Genomic DNA, 14009 nt, shown 5'->3' on the forward strand with positions numbered 1-14009 from the left:
GGAAAGAAAGAGGAGGATTAAAATTAGTTGGGTAGTGTTTCTATTAAATCCTGTAATGAGTTAACATTATGGAATACTGTTTTGTCTTCTTTCCCCCCGAGGCTGTAAAATATTGTCATTTCTAAGATAAAGGAAGATTCCTAGGCTGCTGTCTTCCTTTCTTCTGAATTCATATATAATCTCGCATTATTAACCCTTTGAGGCTCTTTTTTATGCCAGTGTGTTATGGGAAATTTTAAATAAAGCCAGCTGTGTTAAATATTCATAGAATTGATTTTCACTTGTTTAAAGTCTTTGGTGATTTATCTTCAGGGAGTGTTAATACGGCAGTAATTCTACATTACATTTCTTGCACCAACCTTTAATTGATACTGTATTTCACGAGGATTATTGCAGGTTTATTGCTGTAGTATTTAGAGTTGTGGTTCTGTGCTAGTAATTCAGAGGAATCGGATTCCTGAATCTGTTGTTTCCATTTTAATTGTTTGTGCTTTTGAGCTGACAAGTTTGAGAAGGGCCGATAGCTGTTTAAAAGACCTGATGTACAAAAACCATTTTGGTGGAGTAGACCTGGAGATACTTTGCTTGTGGATGTCGTTATGTGAGTCTTTTTTTTTTTAATGATGGTATGTAAATTTAATCTGTATTCCTTTTTAAAATGATATGAAAATTGATAAAATCTATACTATTTTGGTGGATATTGGTGGCTGTTTTACTTCTTAATTAAGGTACCTGGGATATCTCAGACTGTGTGAACAGCAGCAATTGTATTGCTTTTTAAAGCAGACTGATTTACATTGTTATTCTCTTCTAGAAACTGCAGTAGTTTTTCAAACCACTAGGACACCAGTATTCTAACTGTGCAGTTCTCATTGGAACCTCACACAGTAGGACAGTTAGTAGGTGCTCACTATTATATTGAAAGAATAAATAAATGTCGTACAATGAAAGACATTTTGTTGAGTAAATACACAGATGTCCATGCACTAGAAATGACACCTATATGACACAGTAGTGGGCCCTGAAGGAAGGAGGAGGGTTTGCCCATCAATCACAGTCCTTAATAAATCCTGGTTTAATGAATGAAAAGCAGGAAAAGAGGTCGGAGGCAGTTCTAGGTGAGTAGAAGGAAAGAGTAAAAACCACAGAGGCTGGAAAGTGCGAGGCCAGGCCGAGGCCTTAGTATGTTTTATTGGATTTAACTCGGGCAGGAGAATATTCTGGAAGGAACTCCAGACTAGGGGTTGGCACTTTGGTTGTTTGCCACTGAATGTGACCTTGGGTGGCTCTGAATTTTGGGGCTCTGCCTTCCCTAAAGGCTTACTGTGAGGCTCAGATGAGAAAATTTATATGAGTGTTTTGCAAGCCATGAAGGGTCATACCTATGAGGTATTGCTCTGAGCCTTGATGGATGCTGAGGGCCATTCATTCATCCATCAAATACTTACCGCCACCTGCAGCAGGCCATGCCTTATGATAGACAGTGGTAGGTAAAATGCAGGCCTTACTTACCTCCTGGTTTTTCATTCTAGTGGTGAGAAAGGTATTAACCAAACAATCACTCAAGTAAGTAATTACAAACTGTGGTAAATACTGTGAAGTACAGTGTGCTAGTGGCTCATTTAGTCTGGTTCTGGGGTCTGAGGGTTACCCTGTACTGTGTGGAGTCGTTAAGGTTCTTGCAGGGAGTGACTTAAACCCAGCATTGCTTTAGGAAGTTTCCTCTAGTGGATAGGATGGATTGACGAAGGATTGGAGCCTGGGAAAACACTTAAATGAAGCTACTGTTACAGATATCATACATCTGTCATAGGACATATATATGTCATATTTTGGAATTATTTTAATGTTTTAAATGTTTAATGTTGATATTTTCATGTGCAGTTTTCTAGGGTCTTGATGTTGTTTGGTTTTCATTTGATATATTAGTGAACATCTATGTTTAGTTAAACATGAAGTTACCATAAAATATAAGTGAACACGTATAGGTTCTTGTGTGTGCCAGAGACACTGTGCTTAGTGCTTTATATATATTGACTCCTATTAACTCTCAACAGCCACTTGAGGTGCTGAGACCATGTTATCCTCATTTTGCAGATGAGGAAACTGAACCTTGCTCAAGGATATACAGCTGGTAAGTGGGACTTGGACCCAGGCCATCTAGTTCCGATGATATGTTCTTAATTACTTCGTTATCACCTTTTCACTTAAAAAGAAAGAATTAATTTAACATTCTGTAAGAGAAGATTAAATGCCAGTAAGGCAATCTTTACATAAACACTCTGAATCCCTTGTCTCAATATATTTCCTTTGTGTTTTTTAAAAATAAATTTTTGCCAATTACAAAATAAGGAAGAAAACCTATTTTAATGCAAAAAAAATTTTAAGTTATATTGTGGTTTTATCATTTTGCCAGGAGGAATTATAAGTTTGGTAGTCCTTGACATTGCTTTGTAGGTTGCATGTCTCCCCATGTTTTCCTTTGTTTCATAACCAGAATAACTATCCGCCAAGTGGGCGAGTGTCCAGATCTGTCACTGTAGTAGATTTTATGTTTGCTTCTTGCCTTCCATTGCCCATAAGAGCTTCAGTCCATTTCAGTTGTATGTTTAGTTCCAGGGCAATAGAATCTTAGAGTGGGTAGCACCTGTGGTGTGTATACATCAGCTGACTCCCAGAGACCACAGATGGAGACCCGAGAATTAAAGCAAACAGGGTCATGGTGCTAATTATCATTAGAGCCACAGTTGGAGGGCAGGACCCGGGACATCGGCCCAGTGTCCCTCCACAGCATGGTTTAGGTTTTGCACGTGGAGGGTAGCAGCATATGCCACCCCAAAATATGACTGCAGGAGTTTAGGACGTGCCACCTCTGAATATGCCACTTTGATGTATTGATTATTCTGAACTGTAGGCGCTTGAAAAAAACAATAAATGCAAGGGAGAGGCTTTGACCCAACTCCCCTTATCTGCCTGAAAACAGATCCTCCAAAAGGAACTTAGTTGTCATAGATCCTCACTCCAGGAGCTTCATCAACCAGGGAGGATTGACTCTTATCGCAGGAGAGGAGCCTAGGTGTCGACACCACCCCCAGACAGACTTTGTCACAAACTATCATACGTCCTGCCTAATCTTCTAAGGGCCCATTTATCTTTCCAGAAAATCATTTACTTTCCACTAAGAGGCCAGCTTCCCACTCCCCTTTCCCTATTCTGATGGTGTTTAAGTCTGAATTCTACGGCACCTCCTTGAGTTATTCATTTTCCTCTGGGTATCTTCCATGTATACAAAGTATACATGTTAATAAGTTTCTGTTTGTTTTTCTCTTGTTAATCTGTCTTTTATTACAAGGGTTTCAGCTAAGGACTCAGAAGCCTGGAGGGAAAATTATTTTTCCTCCCCTACACCGTTCTATGGCCCCCCTTTTTTTTTCCGTGTATTGTTTCCGTTCTATTTCATTTGCGTAGTATAATTGACAGTGAAATTTTGTATTAATTCAGCCAAGTCCCAGTGCTTTGAAGTGGGGGTAGGACTATTAGTTCAAAATGAGTTTTTCAAATTATTTCAATTTGAGTATTAATACAATCTTAAAATTTTTTTCCCTATAATTTTAGTTTTCTCAACCCAGTAATGCTGAATGAGACTTCCTATGTTAATTTCCCTCATCACACTATTGTACTTTTCATTTGTTTTGCTTAGTTTTCCTAATGCTAAATTAAAACTTTAATCCTGAGCTGTGGGCCAATGTGGATAAGCTATAAAAAAATCTGAGTTCAGAATTAAACTAAACCTATGGCTTTGGCTTAGTTTGGTTTATGGTTCAAAACAACTTTCTATATTGATAGTAAGAGAAAATGTTTTGCAGTATCTCATAAAGGACTACTTTTTGATTCTGTGCTTGTTTCTTGACCTTTGAAAGAAAGTCCCCTGAGGGCTCTGCTTTTATTTGGTTAATGCTGTTAACTGCTAAAAAGCATATTCTCTGTAGGAATTGGGTGTGGGTATAATGTTACTAAAAAGAGACATACGCTGTGCAGTTTCACAAATTGTTTCATTTTCTTTATGTGGTTAGAACCTCTTTTTGGAGTCCTTATACTTTTTGTGATTGGTGTATCTTTCTTTACATTGTATTTTGTCCCTGTTTTATCATCTACCAGTTATGTCTCAGTATAGAGCCAGGAGGCCAGAATCTCTTGAATATTCTGTGCAGAATTTTGTGTTACAGGATAAGCTGTTTTATCTGGGATTATCATGACCAGCAGCTGCTCAGTTGAAGTGGAGAAGTGTAAAAAAAAAAATGCTACATTTATATCTTAAGCATTTTATTTTAAATTCAAACATATAAATGTACATCTGTTTGCTAATTTCTGAGGTAGGACCTGGTAAGTGGTTTCCATGTTGTTTTTTGCACGTAAACCATAACCTGTGACGTCTGGTCCACCTGGTTTTCGGTTTGGCTTGCTTTAAAGTGTTATTGGAACTTCAGGATACTTGTGAACTATGAATGTAGAATCCTTCCAGATTTTTCTGATTTGCCTCCCCATCCTTTGCCACTTCTTCATGCCTAATATAACAGCAGTTATTTTAGTGTTACTCTTTTATTGTGTTATTCCACAGTATTCAGATGTTCAACTTCATTTTCATAGAAACATTTTTTCTGAACTCATATTTTATGTATTTATATACAATTTATTATGTGTTTGGATACAATTAAATTAAATTATAAGAACAACTGGCATAAATAGAAGTAAACACATCTGACCCTAGAGGAGGATACAGCTTTGCTGGTGGGAGCATATCACTGCTTCTTAACCTATATATGGTGAAGGTCTAGTCTTCTTATTTTCGATCTGTCATGGACCTATACTATCATTAACAAAAAAGGAAAGAAATAAAAAAGACATATGATATGCAAGCCTTAATTCTTTTTAACATTTTAGAAACAACATAAATAAAATTACATCTCAGAAAGTACAAACACAACAAATATTGTGGGAAAAAAATTACAAAATCTGTGCATGTTCTTCAAAAGCATGCGTGTAGGCAATCCACATAAAGAATCACTATTACTCTTGTTAATTTGTTAATCCAGTTATAACTAAACAAAATTTGTGAGTAAAGTGGTGATGCCCCACATTAAATACCCTATGTATACTTTTAACAAACTGTGTATATCAGTGCTTAAGATTTTTAGTGTCAGAAATGAACTTCTTGCTTGTTTATCTACTCTAGGCTGGGTTAGTGATAGCTTATCTTGGGGTTAATGAATAACGTATATCTAAACTGGCTGTGGGTTTGTTTTAATAACACTCACGGTAGAGGAACTGGCCTTGTAGAGGGATGTTCATGAAGATGAAAAAAGGCAAAGCAGTTTCAGCAAGCTCAAGATCTTCATTTTTCACCTTTCTTCCAAATGAAGCAAGCGATGCTCTAGCGTCGAAATTCACCTTCAGTTCTTCCTCAGTAGCCAGTTGCAACTTGTCCTTGAAACTTACTGTCAAATTTAAATGATCTTTTGATGAAAAAAATGGATGTGGATTTTAATACATTTATATTAAAATGTATTAACAACCTTAAACCATCCCTCATGGTCACATGGTTCTACAGCACCTGACTAGTAGGCAGCTGGTGCCTCATGCAACTCACCTCACAAGGTCAACACCGCCAGAACTGGTCACTGAGATGAGTTCACTATTCATGCACTTGGATGTGGCAACTGTGCGTAATGACTACCCACGTTTGTAAATGCTCACTCACCATTTCCTGGGCAGCTGGTAACAAATAGTTTGCAGACTGGCATCCATCCCTGGACCACACCTTCAGAAGCCCTGGGCTCAGGTAGCACCTCTTACTAGCTGTGAGCCACTGGTGTGCTGAAACATCAGTTGTTATGCTCTACAGAGGCAGTGGGGTGTGCTGATTAATCTGGCAAGTAGGTTAAAGGGGAGAACAGTTAAGAGAGCTGCTTTTGTATAAACACCCCTGCCCCCCCACCAAGGTTCTTAGCTTTCATGAGAGTCACAGTATCAGATGTATGTGTGTGCATATTTGTATGTATTATGTGTCTGTTTGTCCAATGACTGAGGATAGGGATCATGCTGTCATCTGCAGGAGTTCACGACATGCCTCCCCAAATGTGCCGCTTTGGTATATTGATTGTTGTAAACTAAAGGCACTTGAAAAACAGCAAATGCAGTGGGAGGCTTTCTCTGAACTCCCCTTATCTACCTAAAGACCTATACCCTCCAAAAGGAACTCAGTTGTCACAAATCCTCTCCCCAGGAGTTTCATCAACCGGGGAAGATTACGTCTTCACATACACCACACCCAGACAGACTTTATAACAAACGGTCATGTCTCCCATCTATTCTTCTAAGGGCCCATTCATCTTACCTAAAAATCATTTACTCTCCCCTGAGAGGCCAACAAACATCCCTCCCTTTCTTTCCCGTATTATGATGGTATATAAACTCTCAAATCTCACTGCTTTTTTTGGGGTAGTTACTTTATTTTTCCTGTGATGTCCCCATGTGTGTAATATTAAAAATGAATAAATTTGTAGACCTTTTCTCCTGTTAATCTGCCTGTTCTCAGTTTATTTTGTAGACCTAGCTATCGAACCTAGGTGGGTAGAAGGAAAGTCTCCCCCCCATCTTTGTCCATCCTTGAATTACCCACTGGGCTTTGCATGCAGCTGCTAGATATTGCTGCATGTTTTATATATATATATATATGTATGTATATATATATATCTGGAAGTTCAGTGGAGACATTTTCTAGAGCCAAGTTCTTTAAAGTGTAGTTTTTCTTCTAAGGAAACAGCACACTTGAATTCTCATTTCTCCTCTGGTTTCTTTTGCCTGCGTGTATTGCCTGGGCCCAGGAGAATTTAGCTGCTGTTACAGTGAAACATCTTGAAAAAATGATCAGTTTGGGTGTTTCAATCCCCCACTTTTATCTTTTCACTAACTTAACAATTGTGAATGATTTTAAATCCTCCTATGAACAAGGACTGCTCAGGATAGCTGTGATTTATCCTACTTTTCATGAGTTCATAGTAGAGGTAGAAGCAAGTTTTTCAAGCAAATGAAATTTTGGCCATAGTTAAAACTCATTTTCATGAAAGTTATTAGTGGGGTCTTTGTTGTTTGAAAAAGGAGCAAATGCCCTTATTGTAATAACCAGGTGTTTGAAAGACAAGGCAACAATAAAGGCTACAGAGGGAAGTGAAAATGTACTGATGATGAGTATAGATTTATCTCAGAGTAAAAAAAGTGTAGTGTGTTAATTTTAGAAGCATTTTCTTTCTTGATGTTACCTTGCAGTTTGAAGTTTTTCAATATCCTAAAAATGAGCTAACTTGACAGTCAAAAAGTATCATTGAAAAAATGACAACTTGGCATCTTTTGCTAGGCTTTTTTTCTCCTCCAGCAGGTGAAAGAAAAAGCAGTTGGAAATTTCAAGCATGTTTAGAGCAAAGGCATTGTGACGTAATTCTTTTGTTTTTTATAAATAAATTTATTTACTTATTTTTGGCTGCGCTGGGTCTTCGTTGCTGCGCGTGGGCTTTCTCTAGTTGTGGCGAGTGGGGGCTACTCTTCGTAGCCTGCGGTGCGCAGGCTTCTCACTGCAGTGGCTTCTCTTGTTGCCGAGTGTGGGCTCTAGGCGTGTGGGCTTCAGTAGTTGCAGCATGTGGGCTCAGTAGTTGTGACTCGCGGGCTCTAGAATGCAGGCTCAGTAGTTGTGGCGCGCGGGCTTAGTTGCTCCGTGGCATGTGGGATCTTCCTGGACCAGGGCTTGAACCCATGTCCCCTGCATTGGCAGGCGGATTCTTAACCACTGCACCACCAGGGAAGTCCCCGTAATTCTAATAGCTATCCCATAATGAGTGCTTACCGTATCCATATGCTTGACATGCTATGCTTCATTTAAACCTTGAAAGAAGCTGAGGACTTGGGCAGGATCATCCACCCCTGTGTCTGAAGTGCAAAATACTGTGCTAGACGTTGGGATGTGGTGGTTTGCAAACCAGACTTAGTCCCTGCCCTCTGGTTGCTCCTGATTTAATCAGGAGACCAAGAGCCTTTATGTAATAAGAAGTGGTGGTAGGTTCTATGAAGAGAAATCATAGGGTGCTATGAGAACACCACCAAACAGAGGGCGCTCATTAGTTCTCAAGGTTGGTCAGTGAAAGCTTTGCTGATTAAGTGATATTTAAGCTGAAACCTGAATGATATTGATGACTGGAAGTTAGCTAGGCTAAAGCGCGCGTGTGTGTGTGTGTGTGTGTGTGTGTGTGTGTATATGTATGTTGGGGTAGAGGGGTGGGAAGACATTCTAGACAAAGAGCACAGTTTGCACTGAGTCTTTGGAGTGAAGATCAAGGCTGACTCAGGGACTGGAGGGTGCAACGGGGAGGGACCCTGATGAAGTGTGGGGTAGTGGGCAGGGCCCAGGACACCAGGCTACCACCCGGATTTTGGTTTCTATTTTAAATGCAACGGAAAACTATCTAAGAGTTTTAGGTTGGGGAAAGACATGGGTAGGATTACCTTTTATAAGGATCATTCTAGGCCACTGTGGATATAGGTCCTAAGAGAGCCATATAAAAAGGTTATTCAGTTGAAACCAACAGGCTGCTAAACCTTTGCTGAGTTGTGTATGAGTTTGGCTCTTGGCCCTTGGCTATTTTGTCCTCCATAATCCTTGATTCAGCAAGATTCAAAGCTGGCTGCTGACATCTGCTTTACAAGATGACTGTACCTTGAGTACATTCTTTTGGTTGGGAGCTGCCTGTTAATCTTTGCAAGAAAATGTGGGCAGTAATGATCTTTGGGTGTTGCAGGCTTGCAGAATGGCTGTTGGGCAGGGCCCACAGCAAGTAGCTCTTTCTCACCATAGTTTGGGGTCTGGCTCTCAGCTTTAATAACCTGGAGAATCAGTTCTTTTCTCAGCACACCTGTAAGGTGATTGGACTCTGGGGATTGGGCTTTTGTTAACTCAAATCATAAGAGATTCACGTAAACTAAAATATCAGATGGTTAATGTTAAAGACGAGAGCCAGAAAGGGGTCTGGACATGAGTTCTGGAGGGAAACCTAGCCGGGAAGCCAAATGAGAGTAACGTCATGCATTGGTTAGATCTCGATAAGGGCCATCTCTGCAGAGGAGACGAGACCCCTTAGTCCACTGGACATTAATAGACATTGTACAGGTTTTTGCTGCTTTTGGTTTCTTTTTCGTTGGTTCATACACTTCCTTGTCTCTTTAAAATTTTTTAGTGTTTTAAACTTTTTATTCTGAAATAATTTTAGGCTTTCCAAAAAATAGCAAAAAGTACAAAGAATTCCTTTACATTCTTCATTTAGATTTTCTTAATGTAAGGGTCTTATATAATCACTGTACAGTGATCAAAAATCAGGGACTAAACATTGATTTAATATTATTATCCAGGGACCTTATTCAAATTTTGCCAGTTAATGTCCCATTAATGTTCTTTTTGGTCTAGGATCCAATCCAGGATTACATGTTACATTCAGCTGTCATAGTGCCTTAGTTGTCTTAATATGGAGCAATGCCTCACCTTTCTTTGTCTTTCATAACCTTGACACTCTGGAGAGTAGTGGCCAGTTATTTTGTAGAATGCCCCTCATTTTGAGTTTGTTGACTGTTTCTTCATGACTGAATGAAGGTTATGCATTTTTGTTAAGAATATTATGGAAGTGATCTTGTGTGCTTCTCAGGGTCTCATATCATTCCTCGGTTTTTAACTATAAAGTAATTTATTTGTTCTTCCTTCCAAACGGATATGATAATATTAAGTAGGCTCAAGCTTCTCAAACTTCAGATAATGTGGACCTCTGAGACTATGTCTGGGGGCACACATTATGGCTTGAGAAACACTAACAAGAGTTAAATGCTGTCATTTTGAGTGATCTTGGTACCAGCATGCTTGTAAATGCAGTTGTAGGAATTGAGATTACTTGACTGTAAGAAGGTTGGCATGTGAATGGCCTAAAGTATGCTTATATTATTATGTATTAATTTTTAAAAACATCAAAAAAAAAAAAAAAGAAAAAACAAATAGAAAGTTTCTAGATCTCAGACTCCTGGGGAAAATGTCCCTGGACCCGCCCCCCCCCCCCCCCCCGCCAGTGAGGGAAGCTTTGGAGGAGGCTGTGACTCCTTGCTAACTGCCTCATTTACCAGATCTTGTTAAGGGTTTTAGGAGTTCCCTGGGCTTGAACTGATTACTCAGGGTGGGTACCTCCCCCCCTCCCCCGCTAACCTACTCACCTCACCTATTATACATGGGCTTCTAACTTAGAGTAACCTCATTCTGTTTTAGGGTTGTTTTAGATTCATAAAAGGAATAAAACTAGTCAACATTTTTCTTAACAAAGTTCATTCTTCATTCTTTCCTAGTTCCTTCCATTTCTAGTTTTATCTTTAAAACCTACAGTAATATTTTCTTTTCCTTTTTTTTCTCTATTTATTTTTGGCTTTTCACCCTGGTAAAATACTATTAAAATAAATCAGCTAAATTTTAGCATAAATATAGTGAAAGCCAGCAGTTGAAATGATTGCAGCTTGAAAAATGTTAGATGGAGGCACTTTAGAAGAAAGATTTCACTGTATCACAGGCTGCTGCTTTGAAATAACTCATGTTTCTTTCCCACCTCTAAACTGTCATTTTTCCAATTCTCCTTTTTTGGAAGCTTCAGTATTCAAAGGTTTGACAACAATTTAGGAAAATGAAATCACTCCCCACTGTGTGTGACATTTGCTTGAAGATAATTCATTTGGCTCAAAATTGACAGTTGCTGAAATGAGTGAAACAATGAAATGTTTACATGCGTTCATTTTTTAAAGGAAGGAAATCCATCAAGGTGGCCATTTAATTGCAGGGCTCTGAAAGCCTTTACTGAATATATATCTTTGCTTGGATATTTTCTTCTTCAGTTTCATGTAGAGTTTTATGTAATGATTGGAATTCTTGGTACCTTTGCCTGTGCTGTATCTTACCTCCATCTTTGTCCATTCTTCCACCTTACTTTGGGTTGGTAATCAGTTTCCAGTATCAGGTAGAATAGATTCTATTGTAAATGGCAGAAAGTTCAACTCAAATAGGCTTAAGCAGTAAAGAGTATCTGTTGGCTCAGTGAACTAAAAAGTAGAGATGACATATCGGGTTTAGGTATGGTTTGAACAAGGTTGTGGTTTCATTGCTCAGATCTTTAGGCCAGTGCTTCTCAAGCTATCTGAGGAAAGGAATTTTTTAAGAAAAAATTCTAAACCAGTGCAGGTCAGTACTTTTATAACATACATTACAAACACAGGTGAATTACTAGAAAAATGAAATTTAAAAAGGCAAATATATCCCATATTTTTAAAGTTAAATTCAACAGATGTAAAACTTTTCTGCCAAGTTGCTATAAATGTTTCTAAACATGTTTATTTCTGTCCTGACCTTGTAATAGACTGTTACAGGCTATTGAGAAGCCCTGCTTTGGGACTGGCCTTTCCTGCTAGCTTTTTCAGTGTGTTTTTTTCAGGGTGGTAAAATGGCTGCTAGTAGCTTCCAGAATGATGTGTATCCTTGTTCACATCTAGGGAAAGAGTTTTCCTAACTATTGTTCAAAAGTGTTGAGGTTCATACCGATTAGATCAATTCAGAGCCCTTCCCTGTGATCAGGGGAATGCCATTAGGCAATGGCATTGTTACTTGTCCTTGTTCCTGTTATTTGTCCATTCTCGAACCACTGTTAGAAGGAAGATAGGAACATAGGGATGGGGGTGGGCAGTCTCACTTAAACCATATGTTTGCCATTCAGTGCTGGGGAGGCACCTGCAAGACTGACTACTATTTGGTATTAATAAAGACACCAGTAGCCACCATTTGTATTTATGTTCAGCATATGGTGTAACAAAAAGTTACTATTTCGTCTTTGTCCCAGGTTGCTAGCACAGAGCTCCTAGAACCGTTGGAATCCCTGAGTGGTCAGAATGTCTTTTGTATGCTAATGAGATGACTTCTGGCTGAGGGATGGCAGGACACTGCTAGGTAGCTTCAGGATGAGGGCTGGGCACCAGAAACACCAAGCCATGATTAGATGGTTGAGCTTCAGCCCCTCCCTGAACTCGGGGGTTGGGGGAGAAGAGAGGGACTAGAGATTAAGTTCAGTCACCAAGTGCCAGTGATTTAATCAGTCACGTTTAGGCAATGAAACCTACATAAAACCCCCAAATGACTGGGTTGGTGAACACATCGCGGTGCCGGGAGGGTGGTGCACCCAGAGAGGGCATGGAAACTCTGTGTACCCCTTCCCCTCAGACCTTGCCCTGTGCGGCTCTTCCATTTGGCTGTTCCTGAGTTGTGTCCTATGTGATAAACTACTAAGTGTAAGTAAAGTGTTTTCCTGAGTTCTGTGAGCTGTTCTCGTGAACCTGAGGGGGTAGGTGTTGTGGGCTAAGTAAGATAGAGATACAGGTGACCTGGGAACTGGGTGCTCGTCACTGGCATCTGAAATGAGGACAGTCTTGTAGGAGTGAGCCCTTAAACTTGTGGGTCTGATGCTCCCTCTGGGTAGTTGGTGTCGAAATTGAATTGTAGGACGCCCAGTTGGCATTGGAGGATCAGAGAATCAGAGATCGTTCTTCAGCATTCCTGAGAGACAGGTGCTAATGTGACCCTAGCGTACAATGAGGAAATAGACAAGCGATTTACCCAGTGCTACACAGCTAAAACTCACACACCTGAGGTTCTTTGGATTCCAAATCTCAAACTGTCTTCCTTTATGTGCATGTGTTGCAGACATCTCAAATGGTCAGTTAAAATACAAAACAGTTGATTTTTTTGTGAGAGAAGTATTCAAGATTTAATGGTTTAGGGAAGTGGTTTATTACTCCGATGATGAAACTTTCTGAAAATGGGGCTGAAGGGAAAATATACCCACTTAAAATCCTTTGTAAAATAAAACTTAAAAAGAAAAATGAGAATCCAGAATTACGCCCAGAAGGTGGACATTATGTTAACCTTGATATATACTCGAACACCTGGATTTAATATAGTCCTCTAAAAAATAGGTATGCTTTAAGGGATCATTTAGGAATATTCCTAAGTGAAAGGAATCAATCTCTAAGTTGTAACTTTCTGTTGGTCCTAAAAATATTTGGAGTTTACTCTTTGTGCTTACATTAAAGCTAGTGTGATACAGGATTTGAAATTCAGGGGATAAAATAGCTATTTTAGTTATTTAAAAGTTACCATGAGAAGTGATATTATTATTTCACTTTTTCAGGCAGTCTGTATAAAAAATAAGGTTTTTTGGTTTGCTTTTTTTTTTTTAACATCTTTATTGGAGTATAATTGCTTTACAATGGTGTGTTAGTTTCTCCTTTATAACAAAGTGGATCAGTTATACATATACATATGTTCCCATATCTCTTCCCTTTTGCGTCTCCCTCCCTCCCACCCCTCTAGGTGGTCACAAACCACCGAGCTGATTTCCCTGTACTGTGCGGCTGCTTCCCACTAGCTATCTATTTTACGTTTGGTAGTGTATATATGTCCATGACACTCTCTCACTTTGTCACAGCTTACCCTTCCCCCTCCCCATATCCTCAAGTCCATTCTCTAGTAGGTCTGTGTCTTTATTCCCGTCTTACCCCTAGGTTCTTCATGACCTTTTTTTTTTTCTTCTTAGAGTCCATATATATATGTTAGCATATGGTATTTATTTTTCTCTTTCCGACTGACTTCATTCTGTATGACAGACTCTAGATCCATCCACCTCACTACAAATAACTCAATTTCTTTTCCTTTTATGGCTGAGTAATATTCCATTGTATACATGTGCCGTATCTTCTTTATCCATTCATCTGTCAGTAGACACTTAGGTTGCTTCCATGTCCTGGCTATTGTAAATAGAGCTGCAATGAATATTTTGGTACATGACTCTTTTTGAATTATGGTTTTCTCTGGGTATATGCCCAGTAGTGGGATTGCT

General features: G+C 39.2%; 1 protein-coding gene across 18 annotated transcripts in view; it reads left to right on the forward strand.

Annotated features, from left to right (window-relative positions):
- APBB2 (amyloid beta precursor protein binding family B member 2) overlaps window positions 1-14009 on the forward strand; it is a 386035-nt gene that overhangs the window by 33221 nt on the left and 338805 nt on the right. Inside the window, exon 1 of one of the 18 annotated variants that reach the window (XM_055086066.1) lies at window positions 2058-2134. The exons of the other annotated variants lie outside the window; for them this stretch is intronic. The gene's annotated coding sequence lies outside the window, so the exon portion shown is untranslated. Of the gene's footprint in view, window positions 1-2057; window positions 2135-14009 lie in introns of those variants that run through there. 18 annotated transcript variants of the gene reach the window in all.

Source organism: Physeter macrocephalus, chromosome 7 (assembly GCF_002837175.3).
Source record: "Physeter macrocephalus isolate SW-GA chromosome 7, ASM283717v5, whole genome shotgun sequence".
Classification (NCBI taxonomy): Eukaryota; Metazoa; Chordata; class Mammalia; order Artiodactyla; family Physeteridae; genus Physeter; species Physeter macrocephalus.